General features: G+C 46.6%; 1 protein-coding gene across 6 annotated transcripts in view; it reads right to left on the bottom strand.

Annotated features, from left to right (window-relative positions):
• The window catches only part of PLXNB1 (plexin B1), a 78,849-nt gene extending 54,532 nt beyond the window's left edge, over nucleotides 1-24,317 (bottom strand). The window contains exons 1-2 of one of the 6 annotated variants that reach the window (XM_027700607.1): nucleotides 24,275-24,317; nucleotides 2,339-2,610 (exon numbers count right to left, since the gene is read on the bottom strand). The gene's annotated coding sequence lies outside the window, so the exon portion shown is untranslated. Of the gene's footprint in view, nucleotides 1-2,211; nucleotides 2,305-2,338; nucleotides 2,611-10,907; nucleotides 10,946-24,274 lie in introns of those variants that run through there. The other 5 variants (XM_027700609.1, XM_027700610.1, XM_027700611.1 and 2 more) reach the window with 5 other exon arrangements.
• Nucleotides 24,318-24,490: the final 173 nt, after the last annotated feature.

Genomic DNA, 24,490 nt, shown 5'->3' with positions numbered 1-24,490 from the left:
CAACCTCACAATTTAGGGCTTTGAACTATACTCTAAGGATTAGAAGGAACACCTCATCCCATAACTTGTCCTGATGAAGGGGGAGAACCCTTCTCTCAAGGTTCTACAAGCACCTGAGTTGCTTTCAGAGGCAAAACATAGAAACCGATTTGGAACTTTTATTCTTTACCTGTCAATACATGTAGGTCTGTATAATTTATCCACTGAGAGATGATCAGATACTACCAAAACAAGAACCTAGTTGTAATAAGGCTAAATCATTAAATAAATGAAGCACGTACATCCAGTGAAAAAGAACATGTATTGGGAGACATTTCAGAAAGAGAACCCCAAGACATCAAGATGCAAGACCCGAGTGCCATTTGGAGTGGTCTTTCACTGCAATACTCATTAGGAAGTGGAGCTGGAGCTAGAGGTAGCAATGCAGAAGCTTCACATCACATGTGAAGGAAGCACGTGGCCCCAGGTCTAGCAATACCCAACCCCCCCACTATTCTGAGCAGTCTGCAGAGAGCACACTACACACTACACAGAACTGCTTGCCAGGCATGGGAAGCAAGGAGAAAGAAACATCTACAGCCAAATCACATCATCCTGGTCTGGAGCAATGTGCCTTCCTCCCCAAAAAGGTGAGGGTCCTCCTGAACAATTCTTGCCTTGCACACAAGCACAGCAGTTGTATGTTCATCTTCACTCTTAAAAAGTGGTGGTGCACAGAAAATGGGGCAGAAAGTCAGTCCCTGCACTGTTTAAAAGGCAGGGAAGAGCTGAGGAGGGAACAAGTAACACTCTCCTAGGTAACACTGAGCTGCTACTCCAGCTGCACAGGAATGAAGTAGAGCACGACTCAGATAATAACCATAACTCACTTCTCACAAATTGGTTTGTCCAGACATGATCTTTCACATTTAAAAGTACTAAAAACCATGTCCTCTAGTGCACTTCTGCTGGAGCACTTCTTCAATAGGATCTGGACAGAATCAGGTCGATATCTCAAAGAATACAACATACAGACCTCTGTCCTCCTTACAGCCTTATTTTTTATGTACCCTGAAAGGATGGATCCAGAAGAGACTGGCCTGAATTCAAGTCATCTCAAGTACTTACTCATTCCCTATTTCAAACAGCTTTGATTTAGTGGTTTTACTGGAACCACCCAGAGCAATGCAAAGCTGAGGAAACCAGACTCACCAATCTTTGTACAAGTGTTATATGTACTTGGAATTTATTCTTGGATGCTCCAGATTGAAAGAGGTTTTCTGAAAACTTGCTCTTTGTCATCTAAGAGTTCAGTCAAGGTCTACTACCAAACTGAAACCACATGGACTGCACACCCAGAGAGGTCTGGGCTGGGGGTTGCTGTCTGGCTTTGTTCACTGTTTTTATTTCTGCTGATCCCTCCTGCTGCTATAGCTGCAAGTCCAACAAGCAGACATCCTTCTGATGAAGGGCTCCTGTACTCCCAGTGATACTCATCTCTCCAGTGCAAAAGTCAGTGACTCATCTAAATCAGCTCCTTGTATCCAGGTGCCAGGGTTTCACTTCCCAGCCAGAAGTTCATGCAGATCTGCAGATCTCCCTCCAGCAGCTCATTCAGTCTGGGATCTCTGGTGTACCACCCTACATTTGATATTCAGATTCCCATATTCAAATTCCACACATTCACTTACAGAGTGCTTCACTAGGCAAACTGACATAGGAGTTGTAACTATCCTGTTTAACAGGAAGCAGCATGAAAGGAGAACTCAGTTTCAGGGAGACATTTCTTCAAGGGTCTATAGCTGTCAACACCACAGAGCTCAGCCAGCACAAAGCAGCTCATCACGCTCCGTGGTGATTGACAGACAGAGATGAACTTCACTCCTGCTCCAGGAGTCTGCCTTCACATTTGGCAACACTCACTGGCCCATTTCTAGTTATAGATCACCGTCAGAAAGTCACGTTTTTGTTTTGTTATTTCTGCCTGCAGGTTAAATTCATTCACTCGTACAGAAAATACAAAGTTTTAAAGTTATATTTTACATTTTAAGTGCAGCATCAGAGGTGCCAAGAAGACTCTTGCAAAAGGTGTACAGTGGCCTGACTTCAGCACCACTGCAACCCACAAATCCCAATCAGTCCCTCAAGAAAGCTGGGTGAGTGGGGAGGATCAAGACAAAGACAAAAATGACAGGCAAACAGGTAACGTCTGGAGTAAATACATCTGCTTACAGCAGAACTCTACAGAACAGAGCTTCTGTTGAAGAGATGCCCTTTGTCCTTCATAGGATTTCCCTGTGTAAAGGGAACATTCCCTTTGCAAAGGGAACAGTGCACATTCTCACATACAGCCACTCACTCTTTCCAGAAGACCACGTGCCTGGTGAGCTCGTCCAACTAACCCCAGGTGGCACAGCTCCTCAGGTGGGTTCGTACCGCAGCAGCATCAAGAGGCTGCCCAGCATGACACTGTCCACACAAACCGGGATGATCAGGAACATGGAGGAGCCCGGCGGGCTGCAGCAGTCCATGGGCGTCCCAGTGCTGACTCCCGGCGCATTTTGCTTACCATCTGGGCTCTTGGGAACGTTGAGACACCTTCATTTCTCTTATTGAAGAGTGTGCCTCAAGCTGGAAAAAACAACATAGCGTGAAATGCAAAGACTATTTTTCCAATAAATTAAATCTCTGTTGCACTTGACTCCCGCTGTGGTTCCCTTCCCCCTGAGAAGGCAAGGTCTGGCCAGCTGCACAAAGTCCAGGCAGCCCTGGGAAAACAATGGGATCTTTTTCTTGCCAGAACCAGCCTTCCCGTTCACCCTTCTAACCATGGCATGGAGGACACCCCCAGTGTGTCTGCGGAGGAGAGGAGTCTGTTGGCATAGCAACTGTACACGCTAACTCTCTGCTAATGAACAGGGATAAAATGTTTTGTTCTCATTAGGAAAAATACAGACACATTCCTGATTGGTGAGTAATGTCTCTGCCTCTGGGAGATTAGCTCAGAGCTGTGCAGCCTGAAACAGCCTCGATTCAGCCCACTGCAGTGCTTCCCTTGAACAGCCACTCTCCAAGGACCCCACATCTCTCAAGGGAAAGCCCACAGAGCCTTCTGTAGCACTTTGCCTTCGGGCCTGAGACAGCTCAAGGCGAGAATAATGAGAAGAGGTTTGACAGGAGCAAACCAGAACAGGCACAATGGGAACACACCCCCTGTCCCTGCGAAGAGCCAGCTCTCGCTGGTGCCTTTGCTGCACCTGGGTCCCAAGCTACCTCGCAGCCAGGGACAGTTTCTCTTTGTGCATCCACTGCAGGTCTGCGTCGCACAGGGCTCAGATCAGCCCGGGACCCCAGCTCCTGCTCCACATTTCCCAGTGCTGGGTGAGTAAACGGGCAGAGCCCAGAGCTGCAGAACACTCAAGAGCAGAGCTCAGTGACCATTAGATGCCTGGGTGCAGAAAAGCAAACAAGGGCTGCTGCCTACCAGTCTGTATTAGGATTTTGGCACTTAACGATCAACAAGATCCACCAGGAGTTTGGTGTTTGCAGAATATTTGCGCACTGTTGTTTCATCACTTGGATCTGTATCTGGGTGCTGACCCAGGCTACATAAAGCCACACAGGCAATACTGCCTCCCAAGCCCTCTCTCCTGAAGATCCCCCTTGCACAGCAAGTGGGAGCATCACAGTACTTCTCCTTTGTGCAAAGGGGATCAGGGGCAGGAGCAAGGCCAGACACCCAATTCTCAAACAAAAATCCAGTCTCTAACTACACATTCGCCATGCTTTTGGTATAACTTGGTCTGTACAGCACAAACACAGCCCAGCAGAATCAAACTGTGTAACTGCCCTCCAAGCACATGGGTTATCTCTCCTTTATGCTGCTACTGGGTCCTCATGTCAGTTCACCTTGCCTTGAATTCAGAAGCTGTCAAAAATAGGGACTGCACACCTTAGTCCTCAGAGAATATTTCTAGGGGCTGAATAGGTACTCAAACTTTCTTTTCCCTCTGCTGGGAAATTGGTGCTGGCCAGGATTAGTATCCCACACAGAGAGACACTCAGCTCCACAGTAAACTGGGATGTGGCAGAGGCCTCGGGCTCTCCCAGCGCCCCGCACTGCTGATGGAGAAATGGTGGGATTTGGGTTCGGAGGCAGCCACAGGTTGTGCTCTGAGCACCTGCTAATTCCCTTCCCCAGCCCCTCAGACTTTCATCTTCTTTCCCCCCCTCTTTCCTCTCCTCGGGGCTTCAAACAGGTCAACTCAGCAGCTCGAAGAGGTGCAATAGGAGAAGAGAGAAGCATCAGGGAGGAAGGACCCTGCTGCCTTATGCCTTTGAGGAACTTGCACGTCCTCTAAGGAACTCAATGCTACTTCTTTTGCTCAGCCACAAAACTCGTGTGTTAACATGTGCTATGATCTGCACATGGAATTGCTGGGGCTTCATTTCTACTCTACATCCTTCCAGCTGAGAATTCATTTATTTCAGTCTCTAGGCAGGAACTCTATTGCCGGCAAAGCCATCTTGCTTCGCCTAAAGGAGAGAAATAACCCAGCACCTTACCCAGAGCCTGCCGTGCAGCGACAGACCCCAGCCTTGGCTGGCAGCCCCTGCCCAGCCTGCCGTGAAGCACAGATCCCTCCCAGCCCAACACAAGGCCAGAGGGGCCAGGGTGCTGTTTTCCACCCTCCAGGCATGTTACTTGTTCCAGGCGATCCCTCCCCCCGCTCTGGTCAGAAAGGAAAAGCCGTGGGAATGGAGCTCAACACCCCGAGGTAGGCTCACCCCCAGGCGATGAGGAGCTTAACTCCCTGTGCGCCGGCGGGCAGCCCTTCCTCCGCAGAGCCTGGCAGGACCTCGGTGCGGGGCGACAGCCCTGGGAATGGCCTTATCCTGCTCCCTGCACTGCCAGAGACCCGCATCACATCTCCCAGTGTTGTGCCAGCAGTGGAAGGACAGACATGCCACTCACGCCTCACAGTCCCTCGTGCTTTCCCAGGACGCCCGTCACTCCTGCAGCCCCACCTTCCAGTGTTTTCATCCCCCACCGGCACACAGACAGCGAAACAGAAGAGGAGAGCACTCTTTCCATCTTTCCACATTCCCAGCAAGTCCCAGAGGCAGCCCACTTAACAAAAAGTTATCTTCACCATGGCATCAAGGCACGTTTCCTCCGTGCCCGCACGCCGCGGTACAAAGCCGCCCTCGCTCGGCGCAGTGCCTGCGGTCAGCCCTCAGCCAGCATGTCAGGAGTTAAGTTCGCATTTCCATTCTCCTGACCTGCACCAACGCTGGCTGAATATCGAGCTATTCTTTGCAGCTTGATAAAGCATGAGAAAGCTAAAGGCCTCACACACTCCTCTTTTCACGGCTTGGCCCGCTGCCCACAAGCTGTCACTCCTTGGCATCCAGGGCAAAGAGAGAAGAGGCCAAACTGCAGCCAGCTGCAATGAATCACTCGCTCCCCGTCCCTCCTCCCCAGGGAGCCCGGGTCCCTCCTTCCGGCAAGGGGATAATGTCTGCCTGGCTACGCTGGCTTCTTTCACAGAAAAAGCCATCCTGGGGCGGGGGGCGTGGAGGGGCTTCTATTGCAAAAGCTCCTGCCACAAAAAAGCGCAAAGCAGCTCCCAGCAAGACCGAAGAACAAGGATTTCTGCTCAGCAGCTGGATGGGAGCACACGCCTGCAAGTGTTGAGCACACACACCACTTAAAAACGTGAAGTTGGTCATTTGTCTAAATTGCAGGAAATTCTAGAGGAAGGCTCAGGCACAGAATCTGATTTGAAGGAGACTCTTTATTCCTTCATGCCCCATTCGTGTGATATTTATTTTGGGGGCTGATTCCCATTGCAGTCCCTTCCAGGCTCCTCTTCTCCCTCACTACATCCAGCCCAATTACCATGTCTCAGCCAAGCTCTTCCAACCACCACCACCATCCCCTCAAGTTTATTTTACGGGTTCCATCATACAAACTGCTTCCACACATTACAGTTCATTATTCACTTTTAACACAAAGCAGCAGATGGAAATGCATCCAAATTTCAGGGTCACTGGCATCTGAGACAAAAAATGCAGCTGAGAAGGCACAGGAACACCAGGGTCACCATGTGCCTTCCTTGCACTACAGGCCCACATTTGGAGAGCAAGGTAAAGATGTCCAAGCCTTTGCAAGGTAAAGATGTCAGCTGTTTGCTTTCTGAGGAAAGGGATATTCATCAATAAAACACACAAACTCAGCCCCTTTCTGTCAGCCTAAGCATGAACTAAACAGTGGCACATGGATTCACATGGCACACGGGATACCTCCATCCACTCAGTTCTCTCTCCTGCAGAGAAGGTGTTCCCTGCACAGTAGGCAGTCCCTGCCTCAACAGCCACATCTCTCTTCCAGTACAGAGGAAGGAGCTGCAAACTGCAGTTCTACTGGGAGAAGGGTTTAACCCCAAGCCCAGCAAAGGCAAAGCCTCACTACCTCGAGGATGGGATGAGAGGTTGCCTTCCCAAAAGCACGTGCTGCCACCTCCAGCACCCCTCTTCTCCCCACAGCACTATCCCAGTGCCTCATATCCCTAACAGCCACACAATCCTCTCTGCCCCCTTTCCTCCCCAAGGCAGCCATTTAGGCTCCAAATTCAGCATACCTGTCTGCTGGTAGTGTGCTTCAAATTCAGCCAGTGCCCCGGCAGGATGAAAGACATTCCTCTTATCTCTTCCTGCACTTGTGGGGTGATGAGGGAAGGAAGAGCCTCACAGTTCCCACCTGGCAGACAATGTGTATTCAAACAGTGAGAAACTCATCAACTTTATTTGGGTCACCCAGGCAATCCACAAAGGGTTTCTTTTATTATTGTTGTTGTTTGGGCTTTCGGAGTGTGTGTTTTTACAAAATCTGGAACAGCACAAAACAGAATCATGAAAATAAACTTTTTTTTTTAAACAGAAACGGAAGGGACCTTTACTATTCCTAAAGCTACTTTCAACACAACGTAGTTGAAGTTGAAACCAAGTTGAAACCAAGTCTTAAAAAGTCTTTCAGGGGCATGGGCTGTCAAGAATCACAAGTAACCACATTGAATGCCACTTTATCACATTCTCTGCCAAATGACACACTACATATGGATTTTCCCCTTATGATACATTTATAGCACTTCATAAGGTTTCTCTTGAACTCCTGTACATCTACATCAGTAAGTGCCTCCTCCACAACACCTGCAGCTAGAAAAGTAGTACATTGAAAAGATTATTTCATTGAGCATCCCTAAGCTAGCAAGCTCTGGAACTCAGGTTATCCCTTGTGCAAATGAACTACAAAGCCCTCCCTAACTGTACTCACACACACCATTCTGCTGTGGGAATGCTCACTCGTTCAGCATTGCCCTCCTCTGCCAGAAGGATCTCTAAATGCTAAGCTTAATAGAAACAGTTAATATCCCAAGCATGGCTCTGAGCCATCTGAGCTCTATGTGTAATATAATCGGGTTCATAATGCTCAGAATAGCACTCTGGAGCCCTAGCACAGACTAAGACCTCACTGTATTAAGTGTTGTGTGGATAGTTGTAGTGGTGCCGTTTTCTCTTCTGTAAAATTACTGAGCTCCATATACAGGAACCAACCATAATCCATATTTTACAGAAGTTAGGACACAGGAGAGCAATGTATACTTTTCAAATGTCTTTTTTTTGGCAGCTAAATCAAGTTAGTATTTTCACAGACACACTGAGGGAGGGAGGGAAGGGAACACTGAGGTTACTCTCTCTCTGGAGCAGACAGGCAAAAGCCCAGTTCAGCCAAAGCTCACTGAGGCTCTTTATGTTCCCGTTCAGTGACAGAGGTCACTTGTCGAGGACTGAACCAGATCTAGTACAGGGCTGCCTGCTAAGCACGCTGGCAAAAGGATCTGAGCTATACCCTTCTCTGCAGTTGTTTGTGTTTCTTCAGGAACACCAAAGACCTGGAGTTCATCCCAACACTGCTCACACTGCCTTTGCTAAAAATATGCCTTTTAGCTCCAAAGTAAAATTTGGCTTGAATTCCTTTTGCTCTGAAGAAAGGAAGCCCATACACAGGATCTGTGAAGAAAGCAATCACTTGCATTTGCTAAAACACTTCACTTAGGCAAAATCTAATTCTTTCAGCACAGATTCCAGGATATTTTCCTACCATAAATACAGGTTAAGTTTAAGTGGATTATCCTGTGATCATCTTCAAGTTCACATTGCACAGCAGGTGCTGCTCATACTTCCCAAGCATCCAGAAGTCACAGCTCTTCAATTCATTGATTTTTACGAGGCACCAGGTCATGCTGTCTGGCCTTCAGCTGATCACAGTTCATGAGCTTTCTGCACATTTCTGGCTTAGGAACTGTATTGTGTTTGAAGTGAATAGAGACTAGATGCCTTTTGGCAAGATGCCTGAGGCAAAGGCCTCAGGAGAGAAATCCACCATTTCCCAGGCTGATACAAATGGACAGGCATCCCCTTGCTTCAACTTTTATTCCCTATTTGTGAACAGGCTGAGGGAGCTGGCTATGAAGGACATTCTCCTCTCAGCTTAAAAAAAAAAATCTGTGGGTTTTAGCACAGCTTTCTTCTGCTGTGTTGTTCCCCAGATGAGAGGAACCCCAGCAGCCCACGCAGTGTCTCTGATCAGAGCCTGCTTTGCCTGCTGCCCCGGCAGCAGGTTCTCCTGAGCTAAACAGAACAGGTGGGGAGGTAGGAAGAGAAACTTCCACAAAGCTATTTCTTAAACCAGATTTACAAGGATACAGTGAAACAGAGTAAGGTCATGGGTGAGGGGAGATCGAACAAGTTCATAGCTAACCAGCCAAACTGCCATCAGAGAGCATGACCTACATCAGACTTTCACAGGGAAACCAAATCCAAACCCATCACATGCAGACCAACTGGGAGCTGCCACTGCCTCCACTCTTTCTGTGCCACTGGAATGCAATCACAACCACAGTACCATCCTTCCCCCCACTCAAGTCCCTGTTCCTGTAAGAGGAGGCCATAAAAACTATCTCATCTTTTGCGTGCCATGAGTGATGAGGATCTGAAAGCCCGGGGTTTGGCAACTGAAGTAACTCCTGTGAAAATGTTACTGGAGATTTTTGCCAGAACAGTGAGAAGAGCTTTCCAACTTCTTGAAAAAGGTAATGTGTACAAAGGCAATCCAGTGCAGAGCTGCAGGGACAGCAAAAATGGAAGTCCCACTGCTGTGGTGAACATTCCTGAGGCTGTCGGTGTGCGAAAGAGGATGAAGTTGGCTGCTGCTTTATCTGTAGTCACTCAGGAGACAAGCCATCAGGATCTACAAAAATTCTGGTGGTCTCCTGAAGAGCAGTTTCGAGGAGAAAGACTTTTCATAAGAATATTTTTGACTAGTGGTTGAATAACTTCTTTGTTCCAGACTACAGCTAAAAAAAAAAAAAAAAGAAAGACCCTTCCTGCTATTGCTTTGCCATTCAAGACATTGTCATTGTCACCTTTCAGATGTGTAAGCATAAGAGACAGCAGCAGCTGAGCTGTGGTAATTAGGAGGGAGAGATGTGCAGGCCTTGCCTCACATATTTCTGTTAAGATGCAGTTTACACTTTGGCAGGTTTAACAGTCCCCAGTGAAAATAAGCAATCTGCATCTGCTCCAGCCCACCATCCTCGTTTCTGAACCCTTCAAACAGTTCTGGAAAAATCAGCACTGCCTCCATGCTTTTTTCAGGCCTAAATGCAGTCACAAACCCATTAATTCTCTTACAGTAATAGAGGAACACTGGCTCTCGACCTGTTCACAAGACATTTACTTCAAAAAAACCACATTTCCCATTTTGTTCGAGCATCTACCGAGTTCCAAGTTTCACTGCTCTCTGTACTTACAGCAGGGAAGCCAAGAAGGACGCAACCAACCTCATTCAATTCTATTCACAAGCACCCTTCCTTGGGAAAGCCAATAACTTTCAGAGAGCCTCTGCAGACTTTGCTCCACCGCTTTGCACTCTGGAGAATGGTTGGTTGGTAATCCTCTTTTCACTCAGTGAGCACAGACCCAAAGGTTTTCATGCCTGTGAGCTCAGAAATTTCCATTTCCATTTGAGAGAGACATTTTCCTGGCACTTCTCAAAAGATGCATTTGTAAAATAGGGAAACAACCTCAAGGAATGCTAAAGCAAAGGAATAAAGCTGTACGTGGACAGTCTTTCTACCTCAGCCAGGAAAGGAAATTCCTTCTCAGCACCAATGCCCCGTAAACACAACCTACTCTGCAACCACCAAATACTTGATCTGAAGTGACCAGCTGACCACCCTGCCCAGTGCAAACACCAAACATTTTCCTAGGTGTTGATGATCAGCTGGAACACCAGCTGCCAAGAGCTCAAATTAAAGAAAAAGTCCAGAAACACATTTGTGTGTGCATACCAGACAAGAAAGGAAAAGAAGGGGTGCAAATCAGATGTCTGAGACACATTAGAGAGTTGAAGATGTTTTACTGAACTCACTACAGGGAAGACACACTGATGACAGTGTTTTCTAAACTTGTAGTCCATAGACTTTTGCTGTCTACAAGGGTAATTAAAAAACCAAATCCATTCCCATATCTCTATTGGAAAACGTTTAAAAATTTGCAACTCCAAAGAAGCTGAAACTTGCTTCTTCCAAGTGCAAAACATTTAGATGGCCCAAAGCCAAGTCCCGGAAAAAAGCCCTAGTCAGTAGCTCAGGAATGCCAGCTCTTAACACAAACCAAACCCATACAAACCCTCTGGTCGGGCAATTCACAGTATCATCTACCACAAAAACTCACTTACTCAAAAATTGCACTCTTAAAATTGCAGCTATCATTCACCTCCTTAACTCTGTGCCAGGGAAACCTAACCGAGTCTCACTTTTACACTCTCCAAAGTAGTCAGTCGAGTGAGCTATTTTTCCTACCTTACTTTGGGGAATTCCTGCCTAGTGTTTCTGTAAAGAGAAACAAGAAGGCTTCACGCAGCATCAGGCAGGATCCCCTCCATCACTCCCAGCTCCTTAGCAGAGGCATTCCTGAGGTGCACTGTGCCCTAATAAATCAACACAAGTGCTCCAGGTTTCCCCGGCAGCTGGAAACTGGAATTCTGCAGGGAAGGCAAACACCTCCCCAGCTAAAGCAAACACAGCCAGGGGAGCCCCTGCTGAGCACCACGGCTACTGTCAAAAGAGGGGCGGAGGGAGAAGGTGGGATCATAAGGCATCTGGCTGACAAAGGGCAATCCAGCGTAAAGACAGAAGATGGCCGTGAGTCCAGCCCTGACCTAGGCATTCCTCTGTGCAGGCATGTGCTTGCCAAAATGCTTTATCAGAATAAAAACACAAAACTTCATTTTTAGAGAAATTACCATCTTGCCCTGATACGGATGGTAGTTTTGCCTTTAAGAGCATTTATTTTAGATTTTAGGAGACTCATGTAAAAGATCCTGCAAAAATACAGAACAAAAATAGCCCAGTCTTAAACAGCTTATAACTTAACTCTAAAATAAACTAAGACAAAGGGAACAGCACTGATCAGTATGAGCAGCACTCAGCTCAGCAGAACAAGATGACTGCTGTTTTCAGGGGTAAAGGGAGGTGTTTGGGGTTTTTGTTCTTTTTAAACTATACAGCAGAAAAGACCTGATGAAAGATTTTAGAGAAGAGTTATTAGGTGGGTTGGAATACATTTATGGGCCAACCACCTCTCACACAGAAAACCAGAGCAGTATTTTTTCAAAAGCAGCACAAGGCAACAACAGAGGGTAATGTTACCAGACAAACAGCAGCAAGAGCCCAGTTTCCAGCACTAACATTTGCTAGATTGCATACAAAAAACTAAATGGGCTGCTTTGGTACCTCATTTTCAGTTGCACTTGGTGAGTAAGGAAAAGAAGAAGCCAAGCAAGGCTGAAACAGTGACAGTAAAAGCAAAAGAGCTGACTGCCTCAAATGGTCTTACAACAGGCACAAACCCATCAATACCACAAAAATATCTCTCATTCATCAAAATAAAGGCATCTTCCTCAGACGCATCCTGAGAGCTGGAATAAATACCCAGCTTTTAACACTTCCCCCTCCTGATGGTTCTGCTCTCCCACAGGGAGTTTCCTGGTAACGCTTTCAGTGCACGGATGGGAGGTACCAGAGGGTAAGTGTGAACAAATTCCAGTTATGTCAGATCTGATCTGTACTGCAAACCCGAGTCTTCAGCTTCCATGGCATCATTTGGAGATGCCTCACTTTGAGACCATTGTAAGGTACATTTTCCTTCCCACTCCCTTGAAGAACCACCAGATCCCAGTCTATAAGCAAATACTGCCTTTAAGGGAAATCCTGTTCCACCTCCTACACGTGGTTAATTGAGACACACAGATCCCAGGCAGCAGGTAGTGCACAGAAAGCCAGCAGACCCATCAGCAGGTGAGTGCCAGGAGCTCCCCAACCACAAATCATCTCCCCCAGCCCCAAATAAACAAACTGGCAGGTTGCTGAGTGCAATCCATCTGGCAGAGCTGTATGCTGTTTAGAAAGACCCTGAGTGGCACTTAGAAACTCTGGGTCTCAAGAAAGAAATCACAGATGAATGTGCTGGGTGAAGGACTCCTACATATGTATACGTGGAGAGAGAGACACACACAAAGGAGGGCGGGGGGTGGGTGGGAAGAGTGACAGCAAGACTTGTCTCTGTGCTTATTTTGACCTTTCAGTTAAAGATTCTCCAAAAAGGCACTGTTCAGCCCCAAGCCTGATTAGATGTCTTGGGAAAAACAGAGCACAAAGCATCACACATGAATGAGCACAGAGCCATAACACGATCTTGATATTCCCACCCATCCATATGGCCAAAAAAAAGCGAAGTTCTTCAGTGCAAACATTGGCAGCAGCAATATGAAACTAATGTGTTAATTAGCAGACTTCACAATCCAGCACATGGCAGAGACTGCTGATGGTGGCTATTATATAGTCAATCAGAAGTGAAACAGAACAAGTACCACGCTACTTAACCCATTCAGAACAAAGTTAATAATTTGCTAATTGCAGATTTCTGGCCTGAGCAGACCAAGGTCTGTTTTTCAAGCTTCTTTTCTTAGAGATATCTTAAAATTTATTTAGTATGACAAGCACTCCATCACTCACAACTCTTTTTTTTATTAGCATTCAGTCTCAACTTGGATGTTTAGCTTAAATTCAGGAAAGGCCACTGTCTTGCTTTACACAGCATCAGACTAAATGAACTCAATGATTGGTTTGGCCTTATAAAACTCTTTAGTTTTCAGTCTGTAAACAATTGCAAGTTATTCGTAAACAATGGCAGGCTAAATTACAACATTCATCAGATTTACTTCTTGTATAGGATTTTCACACTGAATGCAAGAGAAGACTAATGAAAATAACTGAATTACTTAAGTGCAATTGGAATTTAACACAGTTCCTTAGAGTACATGGGTTTATACACTAAATGCCTAATAAAACTCTACTCTCCTAGCAAGTTTAATCAATAAAATAAATACCACAAGGCAGGCCAGATACAGTATTTCTTTCACTATTGCACTGATATTGCTAAGAAATATAAAAAAGAAATATACAGAAGATTTCATTTTCAGGAGACATCTGAAGTACAAACCTCAAGTTAACACTCCCGTCATGAACAAGATTCTTTATATCCAGGATGTACCACTTAAGTCACATAAAATATTTAGACATAAACAAAGTTTGGAAAGAAAAAAAACAAACAGGGATGAAGAACACGACTGCATTGGTCTTGGGGTTATTTCTAAACCAGAAACCAATTGCAACAGGACTAGTCAGAGTCACATAATTTAAGGTACAACCACTCTGATTTCCTGCCTAACACACAGGCGCTGTTCCATTTTATCCACTCACACCTCCACAAAGCCCATTAAGTGGTTCTCTGAAATGTAGTGGTTTATGGCATCTAGACTAGAGGCCTTTGGAGGTCAAAACATAAGTTCACTACTCTGCTAGTAGTTTGCTCCAATGGCTCCATCATTCTTTCTGGCAGCAAGGCCAGACTAATTTCTTATTTGTTTGCCTTCTGCCTTGAGCCATTAATTCCTTCTCTGCTGGATTAAAGAGGAGCTCCTCAGAGTCAATTATGCACATGTTTTAACCAAGTCACCTCTCAATAGTTTTTCTGGCAATCAACAGATTGGTCCTGTCAGTTCTCAGTACAGGACATCTTTTCTTGAGTGCTTGAACAGTTTATAACTTTTTTTTTTTAAATATTAATTTGATTGTCATCCCCTCTCTTCCTCTCCCTTCTTCAAGGTCACTGCTTTGGTGAGGTACAATCGGTGAAAAATCAGCATCTCTGGCACACAGAAGTCCAAACTTGCCTCTATCAGATGGATGTCATTTCACTGGACCCGTTTTACAGCATAACGAAGGAGCTACAGAAATCAGACTGCAAAGATCATATCAGTTCACTAACAGCCAATTATCTGACTGTACTGAGTGAAAGGAACTCGTACCTTTCTTAGTCACCATTTAATCGTTTCTCCAAAAGCTCTAAGTAAAACTTCAATACCTGGTTCCCCACTCTGCCAAAGACTTGAGTACTATTCAGTATCTTCAAGCAAGAAAATCCCAACACACCTGTCATTTCCAGCCATGGTTTTGAATTTCCCCTCAGCATTGCCTGCTTCTCTGCTGAATCATCATTAGTAGTGGCTTTAGACTTATTTTCAGAACACTGATGAACTACTGAACAGCAGAGCATAGTACTGATGCTTGGTGAAGTTACCTGCTAGGAATACAACTTCTTGACATATGCCCAGTAACCCATGATTTCAGATGCATCAGCCTTTTTTTTTAATCAAATAATTATGAGGTAGGCTGTTGATGTTGGCACAGATCAATTATTCATACCATTGTATGGCTCCAAGTCAAACACCCAAGGAACACATTACATGAACAGTCACCTGCTGCCGTGTTTCTTTCCAGCTGCTCTTTCTTACTATTCACACAACCAAACCCTTCAGAGGTATCTATCAAACCCAAGAACTACCCATTTCAAACCTCCTGAAAGACCCAAAGTTATTCAAGATGACTGAATGAAAAGCATTAACCTGTTGTAGGTGTTAACCAGGCACTCCATATCACAAGGACTAGTACCTCCTCCTACTTCTGTTCTAGCAGGAGGCCTATTCAACTTTCACCTCCAACCAGCATTTCCATTGAGTGACACTTCTCATTTTGTGCTGCTTCTCGTTTTGTGTTATATGTCAAATGCACATCTAAGCTGGCAAAGAGCACAAGGCAGGAGTTATGCTCTGTGTGCAGGTAGGAGCACAGGGCAAGGTTTGGGTGCAGGTCACTGTGACAGCTGGAAGGGCTCTGTCTGTTACACCACTCAGAAGAAAATAATTCCAAGGCAACAGTGTAAAATGAGACATGTGGCTTTTACCAATCCTTACCTTCATACTTTCAAAGCCACGTGAACCCCCCAGCCCAGCTACCCAGGAACACCAACATCTTTCTGTCTATCAGAGACAAGATCCTCAACACAGCTCCAAGCAGCGAGAACAAGCAGCCTATGGAAAACTGATGGCAGGGAAGGCTACCCATCAGTTTTAACAGCAGAAAGTCTGCTCATATTTATGCATGACCGCTCAAGTGAACTGCATGACTGCTTTTGTTGATCTGCTCTCAGCGATCTATTCTTTCAGTAGGAACACCAGGAGGAAGCCACGCTGGGACTGGGCAAGGGAAAAAAAACCACCTCGTGGACACGGTGAATGGGACAGAAAATTCCCCTATAATTTCTGCAAGTTTATTTGCAGCAATGCCCTGCATTGACTTTTCTAGCAACTTTTTGGGACACCTTCACACATAAAAGCCCAAGCCACACCACAGTAGTCTCTTTGACTAAATCTACTTTAGAAATTGATTAAACCATTGATTTTTTTCAGAGCTTGGATAGACACACAGTGACCTTTCCATCCCACAGAAAAACCAAAGGGAATTAACACATGTAAATAGAGTCTTCATTTAAAGGAAGTGTTTTGCTCCCTTAGAAAGAAAGTCCTGCAATACTTTTTCTTTTCCTTGCAGCTCTCAAAAGATCAATTCTTCTTCCTCCACTTGAGCTTTTCACCTTTCTGTCCAAAAGAGGCCAAAGGGACAAGACTTCTCAGAGCATATACAGAAGAACAGTCTGAAGACAAACACAAATCTTCCTATAGGTCACTAAGTGGTAAAGAAATTGGTACCAATTTGTAAACTAACAGTTCTATTTCAGTCATGTGAAGCAGCAACACAGAGGACAGTTCCCAGTAGAGATAACAATTTCACAAGCACAAAAAGTTTAATTCTTCCTCTATGCAGAAAAGAGGGGTTTGAGATGTATTTTTCATTACAGGGTGGAATAACAAGGATGATCCATGTGTTTATATCAGTTGAGACCATTCCCTTGTGAATCACTGCATACATATAATTTCTACCTGCTTAAAAGAAACACATTGCATTTTGGGCAAAGTTCCATCATTAAGACCTTGTGCCTTCTGGTATTTCCTACATGGTGCACTTGGGGATGCAGATTACAATCCTAGGGCTGAGCAGCCAGGTGTCATTTGTGTTTTGATGAGCCAACAGGCTCTGGCAGCCTGCAGAGAACACGGAGCCTGTAATTGTCACTGTAGCACCCGTTAGGATTACACTGTGCTGGCAGCACTGGGAGGAAGGGAAGCAGATGCACAGCCCAATGGCTTTCAAATATTCAGGAGGCAACACAGGAAAAGGATGAAAACTCTACAAGTGCAGGTCATTCTCCTGTAACAGCTTTGCTCAGTGCAGCAGCATCCTGGGACTTGCATGCTGCTGCTGAACACCCACACCAGGCACAGACACAAACTTTTGATCAGCAACAGAACATGGAACTGCAAAACTACTTTACCAGTAATGTTCATGTTTCTTGGGACTGTGTGAGCAGAACCAGCATACAAGTTCCTCCCAGCAGGACCCCCACCCCTGTCATCCTCTAGAAGGTAAACACTATTCAGATGTTATTTGTCTGTAGCTAACGAGTTTGACATTCATAGATCCACAGCAAGAGCTCTTGCTAGAGCAGGTCCGTGACATTGGGATGCTGTAGATGTATTTGGATGGTTGGTTCCAAAACAACATGAGTCTGAGATACGTCCATCAGCTTGCCTACTCTTTCTGCTCTTTACAACATTTATTCACAGACTTCAAAAGAGACAGCTCTCCACAGCACTGTGAAGTCTAGTTAAGCATCATGGAACAGTGGCCATTATCAATATGGGTTGTTAAGGAAAGCTTCATGATGCCACCAGCCTGTATGTACAGGCCTCAGACCCGCAATGAAACAGAACAACTACTTGCAAGAGTGTCAGTGGCAGTGGGCTGCCTGTGTTTTATGCAGAGAAAATGCTTTTACAAGGTTCAAATATCCAGCACAGTACTGCCACTACAACACACAGGAACAGCTTTAAAATATAATAAGCAAGCAAGCATGATTGTCAGCACTCCCCCAGAAGCCTTTAGATTTGTGGCACTCTGCTGAGCATGTTACTGAGGCTACTGACACAGGCTTTCACCTTCCCTGTAGACCAGTTCAGTGTGGAGAAGGAAGGGGCTATGGTGACTTAGGCACTGTGAGGACAGAGACTTGACTGTCCCAAGCCCAGAAAAAGCAAAACAGGCTAAATGGCTCTTTCATCTGGTCCTGTGCAGCTGCTCATATGGCCACACTGCCAGCACACACAGTCCCTTCTCCCCATCTTTGCTGCTGTGGGAGGTCACCTCACAGGTACCTGCCCTCTTGGCAGCGCAGAGAGCAAGAGCAGCGTTTGTATGGCAGCTGCTCTGCCTTGCCACTCCTTTTTCTTTAACTCTGCATCATCTCAGCAGTGCTGGGCACAGAGCACAACCAGACACTCCAGCACTGGGACTCCAACTGCCTGTTACCATGGCCAAGGAGCTTAGCACACCGAGTCACTCGGGGATGGCAGTGCTACAGGGACTGCTCTGCCTTCTTGCCAATTCAAATTTTGGCTATGCTGCCAAGAGGACAAGCCGGTAGCAATCACCCAGGGCCATTCTGTAATTGCACATGCACCTCTGTTGGCTGTCGCACATCTGGAGAACAGTTTCTGGTTACAAATCCCAAAAAGAAAGGGGAAAAAAATTAGATCAAAGGAGGAAATAAACAGTAAGAGTCAGTGTTACCCATTGCAGGCACAGCAGTGCCCCAGAAGGCACAGTCACACAAGGGAACCACACCTCTTCATTGGAGCCATGAGAAAGCTGCACTGACATGCAGGATAAAGAGCAAAAAGCCCTTGCGATCTTTGTCTTAAATCTCTCTCAACAGTTGCAAGCTGACAGGAAATGCAATTCAAAATACATTTCGGTGAAGGACCAGAACATAAATTCACAAATGCCTTAGTCTCCCGAGGTACTTCAACATTTCTGCAGCCTCATTTCAGCAATTTCCATCAAAATGCTAAACTGGCTAAAAAGACAGGCAAATAAACAGCCCCTGGTTACTACTTCTCCATTTCCCACAGTGGCACACACAGACCTCATGCAATTAATTCAGCTGCACACCCGCTTTACCATTCTCCTGGGCAGAATCACTCAGCAATGGACTGCAATCTGTATGCAAGAAGTCAAGCAGAAAGCAAATAAAGATCAAAACATTGACAGCAGTGGGATTCAGAAGTCCAGGAACTGCTTCTGCACTAGAGCTCTCCAGCACATGCATTTTTTTTGGCTACATTAAAGGTAGAAGACAGTAGAGGACAGGTGAGAAGAGATCATGATGCTGGTTTCTGGAAGACAGCAAAAAGATGATCACAGATTTACCAAAATGCTCTCATATATGATAATTTCCTATTAGGTAATTCACTAACAGAATTGCTCTCTCCAGCATTTTAAGAAGGTTAGTCTGATGCAAAAAAAGGTCTTGGTATCAAAGCTGAAAGTGCTAAAGAGGGAGTTGCTTTAGGGCCATTAACTCCAAGCTGTCCAAAACCCTACACCAGCTTCAGTGAGGACACTGCTTCTGACAAAGTCCGTTCTGGCAGGAGCATCTTTGAAGCCCTGGTTCCTCTGTTTTAAATTCTTGTTGTCTGAACAACTTCCAGCTGAGCACAGTGCACTTGCCAGGCACCATAAGGAGCATTTTCTGAGGCATTTGCTTGGCCAGGTGTTTAAAGAGGTTGGCATTTTTTTATGGAGACTAGAGAACCCAAAAATTCCTCAGTGTTTCACACAGGAGGATGGGGGCATGGGCACTCGTAGGGCACAGAGAGATTTCAAGATCACACAGTCTTCAGGAGTTGGACCAGAGGGGGAAACAGGTGGCACTCCAGTTCTTAAGGTAACTCCACACAAAGAACAGGGAGGCCTCTTAACAAAAATGTGAAATGGTGTGGTACAGGAAAGCTAAAAGAGCAGAGATTGAAACAAAAATCATTTTGAAATGGACATATATGGGCAGAAGCCTTCAGCTGAAAACACTACTTCTATGTAGTAATTTTCAGAATTATTATAACAGGGTAAGATGTCAAACATCCTATTTATAGAATGACATGCAATTTAGTCAGAAAACAAGTTTCATCAGCATAGACAAATGCTTGAACACAATCAGCTTCCCCCACCTGCACAGTCCCAGGCATAACTATTCTCCTGCCACAGCAGAGCTGCACAGAAGGGTAGGACACAAGAAAGACTGCATCCTCCTTGCAGCAACTTCAGCAGCAGGATGAACCCCATCATTGCTATTCAGTACTACATTATGTGAGATAAGCTGACACACATGTTTTTTTCACTGAAATGCAGAAATTCCAAAGGCAGCACTGCCTTTAAATTAGAATTAAGTAAAAGTGCAAAAGATGATGATGATGGCTTGAAATTGTCTGCACCTGCAGACACAAAGCAACTGCAATCCATTTAGTCAGTACCTTACAGCTGTGTATCCCAATGGCTCACCACAGATTCTAGGTGGGTATCTGGAGCAAGTGGTCACACAATTCCTAAACTCCAGTCCCCAGTACAGAACCAGCCTAATTAAACCACCACCAGGAGCAGAGATCAATCCACTTACAGCCTCTGTGACATAGGGACAAAAGACTTTCCACATGAGATGGTCTGGGAATGGATACAAGTAGCAAGATAAAATTACAATGTTCAGATACTTCAAGAAGGGAAACAATTATCATTTCCTCAAAGGGAGTGGCTACGAAGTTCCAAAAATTTTGAGAGCGGTAGAGCCAGTGCAGAGCAGAGGCTGGGGAAACTCAACCACGGGTTCCACACTGTTCTCTAATTAAAAGCAAAGTGAAATCTCACACCTCTGCCAGGCACAGGAGAAGTGTTCCTCACAGTGCTTGCAGTGTTTATACTGTAAGCAAATCACTAAAGTTCACATGAGATTAAAGTCTGGCATCTGGGAATTTCCTTGCGATCTGTCTCATTTGAAGATTCATTTCACATTTTGATCAACATCTAAAATCAGATCATGCTAACACAAAGTTTTCTGCTTCATTTTTCCCACTTTTTTTTTCTTGGGAGGGGCAGGCAGGACTTGAAACTGAAATTCTAAAATTAAATTCACGATATCAGAAACCATTTAAAAATTGATTCAATTAAAAAAAAATAAACTGACACCATTCGTTTCTTCTGTTCCCTCCCCGCCCCCCGCCAAGCATTCAGAGGCAGTACTTACTTCTAGTTAATGAAAAGGAACTGGTTCCTGGAACCTCAAAATAGCTCAGATGTCTTAGTTACTACTTGGCTGAAAAAAATTATTAGCAGTGAAAACAAGTCCCCCACATTTATTACTTAAGCAGTTGGGGAGAAAAGGCAGAGCCTTAAAGAGCTCACGCCAAAGCACTGTGGTTCTTCCATTAGTCAGGGCTGCGTGTCAGTACAGGTCCAAACATCCTGCTTCATGTTTTCGCACCTTTGCAAGTCTGAGCTCCAGCAACTACAACCCCGGCCAGCTTCTTAAGCAGGGGAGCATCTCAGTTATCCCTGTAGCAAACCATGGCATGCAGGCTGACTCTGTATGGTTCTAGAGAGCTATGCAGGCAGCAAAAACCCCTCCATGCTGTTTTGGGGGAGTCCCCTAGACCGAGTGTGCCAACGGGAAAGGTCTTTTGGCTCTCACCACTGTGCTGGAGTAAAGACCATGCAACACATGAGTTTACTGTTTCCCAACTAAATGAAGCATCTGCTCTGCCTTCCGGGACAATGGTATCATGTCACAAGACCGTGCACATGCTCCTAATGTCTCAAATGCTTGTTCCTGAAAAACACATGCAAGAATTTTCTAAGACTTGTCTTCCGGCACCGAGACCAAACCAGACAAAGCTCAAATAACGATCAATATGAATCTTCTCTAAAGACATCATCGCAACCATCAGGTCATCAAAGACGCCTCCAATAATAGGACAAGGAAAATGATACCAGCACAATGAAAGACCAGCTGGCACATTCCCATAAAGGCAAAAGCAGCCCTCCTGTGGTTTTGATGAACAGCAGAAGATGAATCCTTTCAGATACAGTAATCCTGCAATCAGATACTCACAAGAACCACAAATAAATGCAAATCAAATCCAGGGCTTTAAAAGATTATGGGGAATGCAAAGGAGAGTCACCAGAGCACACCAGATCCCAGCATCCAGAGCACAAAGACGTTTCACTGAAGATCCAGGTGAGCAAAAAGGGCACCAGTCCAAACCCTGCTTTCTGAAACTAGCTTATATCTAGAGGGCTAATTCTTACGAGAAAGCAGGCAGGCTCATGCCTCCTCTGACTGCTACCACCCTGCACAGCCTGCAAGCTGAAATGAATCAAAGTCCTATCATCTTCTTCCAGGATACCCTTATGCAAGTTTGGGAGGGCTCAGCTCAGAACTTGGCTACAAGAGACAATTTGAAGTTTCAGGAGGAAAAAAAAACAGCTACAAACAAAACCAGAACAGATGGAGAGGCTGTCAGTGAGGAGGAGAAACTGAAGTCCTTGTGAGTTTGCTTTGACAGGCAGCAGGAAGGACTGAGACAGAAAGGAAAATGACAAGAGAAATAATGTCAATCTGCCCAATTCAGAAGTAGAGCTTTTACCAGAAAAAATCCCAAGAATTTGTGGGAAGTGGCTGCTTCATCTTCTGAACTTCCCCTCATCCGTTGTTCTCTTTCCCCAGCCGACACTAAACTTTTGCTGAAAAAGATACCATGCCTTCCTGTACCCATCACTGCTGGCTAAAGGAACCCCTCTAGAAAGTCAATAGCAATAGTGGGAGACAGCAAGTGCAAATACTTTTGTTTTCCCGTTGGACAGTGCTGGATAGCACACACCCCACAGAGGCAACCTGGGTGGGTGCTTTTTCCTTCAGAGCACACCCAACATACAACTGGCATTGCTTATTTGGCAGGCAGCCTTTTACCAGGCTCACGGGGCCACCTTCAGCAGCAACAGATACTTTTCAGACTTGTTTCCTTGCAGTCTCTGCTGGCGTTGCCAGGAAAGCCCAAGCGTGCCAGCAGCAGCAACACTCGCAGCAACAACCCTGCTCCACACAAAGACTGGCACCGAAGGGAATGGCTCTGCACGCTTCTCACAGCCCTCTGTCAGCTATTCCCTCTGCCCTTATATGGGAACATCCCGTGGCCCCGCTGGGAATATGATGCTGTTGGTGGACATGAAAGGTAAGGCAATACCTGAGCTGTCAGCAGGCGAGGGCAGAATTTTTCTGTTCTGAAAAGCGGGCAGAGTCTTGGAGCCCAAACTCTTCACAGCATTCACGTGAGAGAAAGCAGAGATTAAGTGTCAACTGCTGACAGTCTGCACCCACCTTTCTCAAGAGAGTTATGCTGGTGATTTTAATCTTATTAAATATTGTTAATCGTATTACTAACCTAACTCTTTTCACATGTTGGAAGAAATTTGAAGAGAAAATTCCATATATGATCATGCTATGGCAAATGCTTTCTAGCTAAATCTTAACTCAGAGCAAGTCTCTGGCTTACAGATTCCAGTTTTGCCACACAGAGGTGTGGATGAGCATGGACATAGTCCACTCAGCACCAGACTACCCACAAGTCACCTTCCCCGCCAGATTCTTTTCTGTCCATAACCTGTTTGCTTTCTTCTCTCTGGGAGAGAATGTTAGACATTCCTGGCCTCTCAAAGTGACCCTACTAAAACCTATGCAATTCCATGCCCCATTTGTAATAAGGGGAAACACCAATTTCCCCATTAGAATGCAAAACCACGCAGCACAACAGCTCAGTGCATCAGCTTCCTCCTGATTCGAGGTGACTGTTTTCATCACTGGCTTAGCTCCTGACGTCACACAGACACATCGTTAATATAAGTCATTGATTTCTGCATTTTATACGCAAGGCAAAACACTCCTGTGACCCCCATTCAAAAAGCGAGGCCACAAATGAGCAGATCACATTCAGCTTCACACAGAATAAGGCACTTGTTCAGTAAAATACTGACCCCGCTGTTTTACAACACGCAGGGTTGTAGCCCCTTCCTTCAGCACTCCAGATATTCCCCCAGGACTATTCCTGTTCCAGACTGTTGCCCTGAGATAAAGCAGCAGCAACAGAAAGTTTAGATTCGAGAAAAGAAAGAGCTCAAATTGCAACTTCTGGAACAGAAAACACACCTGCTCGGGGAGGGGTGGACACAAACACTTGCTGCAAACTCTTCCAAAAGGAATGCGTTCAAGGTGGAAAATGAGATCTCCAGACCAACAGGAATCAACCACTCAGTGCCATCCCAGGCGCGGGGCGAGGGCCGGGCACCCCTTCCAGCGCTGCCGTACGGGCTGTCCGACCGCGGCCCCGCAACCAGCCCGGTGACACCCCCTCGGAGCCCTGCCCAGGTCGCGGGGAGCTCGCCCGGTCCCACCACCCGTCGCACCCCGCCGGTGCCGCCGCCGGCGGAGGGTCTCGCCAGCCCCGCCGCCCGCTCCTCCTCTTCCTCCTGCGGGGCGCGGAGCCGCGGCGACCCCCACGCTCTCCTCCGCCGAGCCCTCCGCGGGGGCGGCCCGGGGTGGGTGGCTTTCCCTGCCCACCGGAGCCCCCTCGCCCCGCCCGGGAGGCGCCGCCGCTCCGGAGGGGCCGCGCCCATCCCCCCACGCGGAGACAAAGCGCGGCCCCCGGGCGGCACCTGCCGCCGGCGCCGCTGACCCCCGGCAGCGCTCCCCCGCCCCGCGCCGGTCCCGGCGGCGGCGGTGACAGCCCCACGCCCCTCTCACCGAGCCCTCATCCCCCGCCGCCCCTCACCTGCCGCGGCCGCCCCGCTCCGCTCCGCTCCCGCCGCCGAGCGCTGCCCGCACCGACCGCGGAGCGCCGGCCCCGCCCCCGCCGGCCGCCCCGCCCCCCTGCCGCGCTCCGCCAATAGCAGATGCCCGCTCCGCCGAGGCCACGCCCCCGTGCCCGCCGGGTGCCGCTGCCCCCCCCCACGCGCGCGGCCGACGGCGAGACCCCATTGGCTGCTGC

This window comes from Neopelma chrysocephalum, unplaced genomic scaffold (genome assembly GCF_003984885.1).
Source record: "Neopelma chrysocephalum unplaced genomic scaffold, ASM398488v2 Primary Assembly neopelma1_147, whole genome shotgun sequence".
In the NCBI taxonomy this organism is placed as follows: Eukaryota; Metazoa; Chordata; class Aves; order Passeriformes; family Pipridae; genus Neopelma; species Neopelma chrysocephalum.
This window is presented reverse-complemented; position numbering and strand designations above follow the sequence as displayed.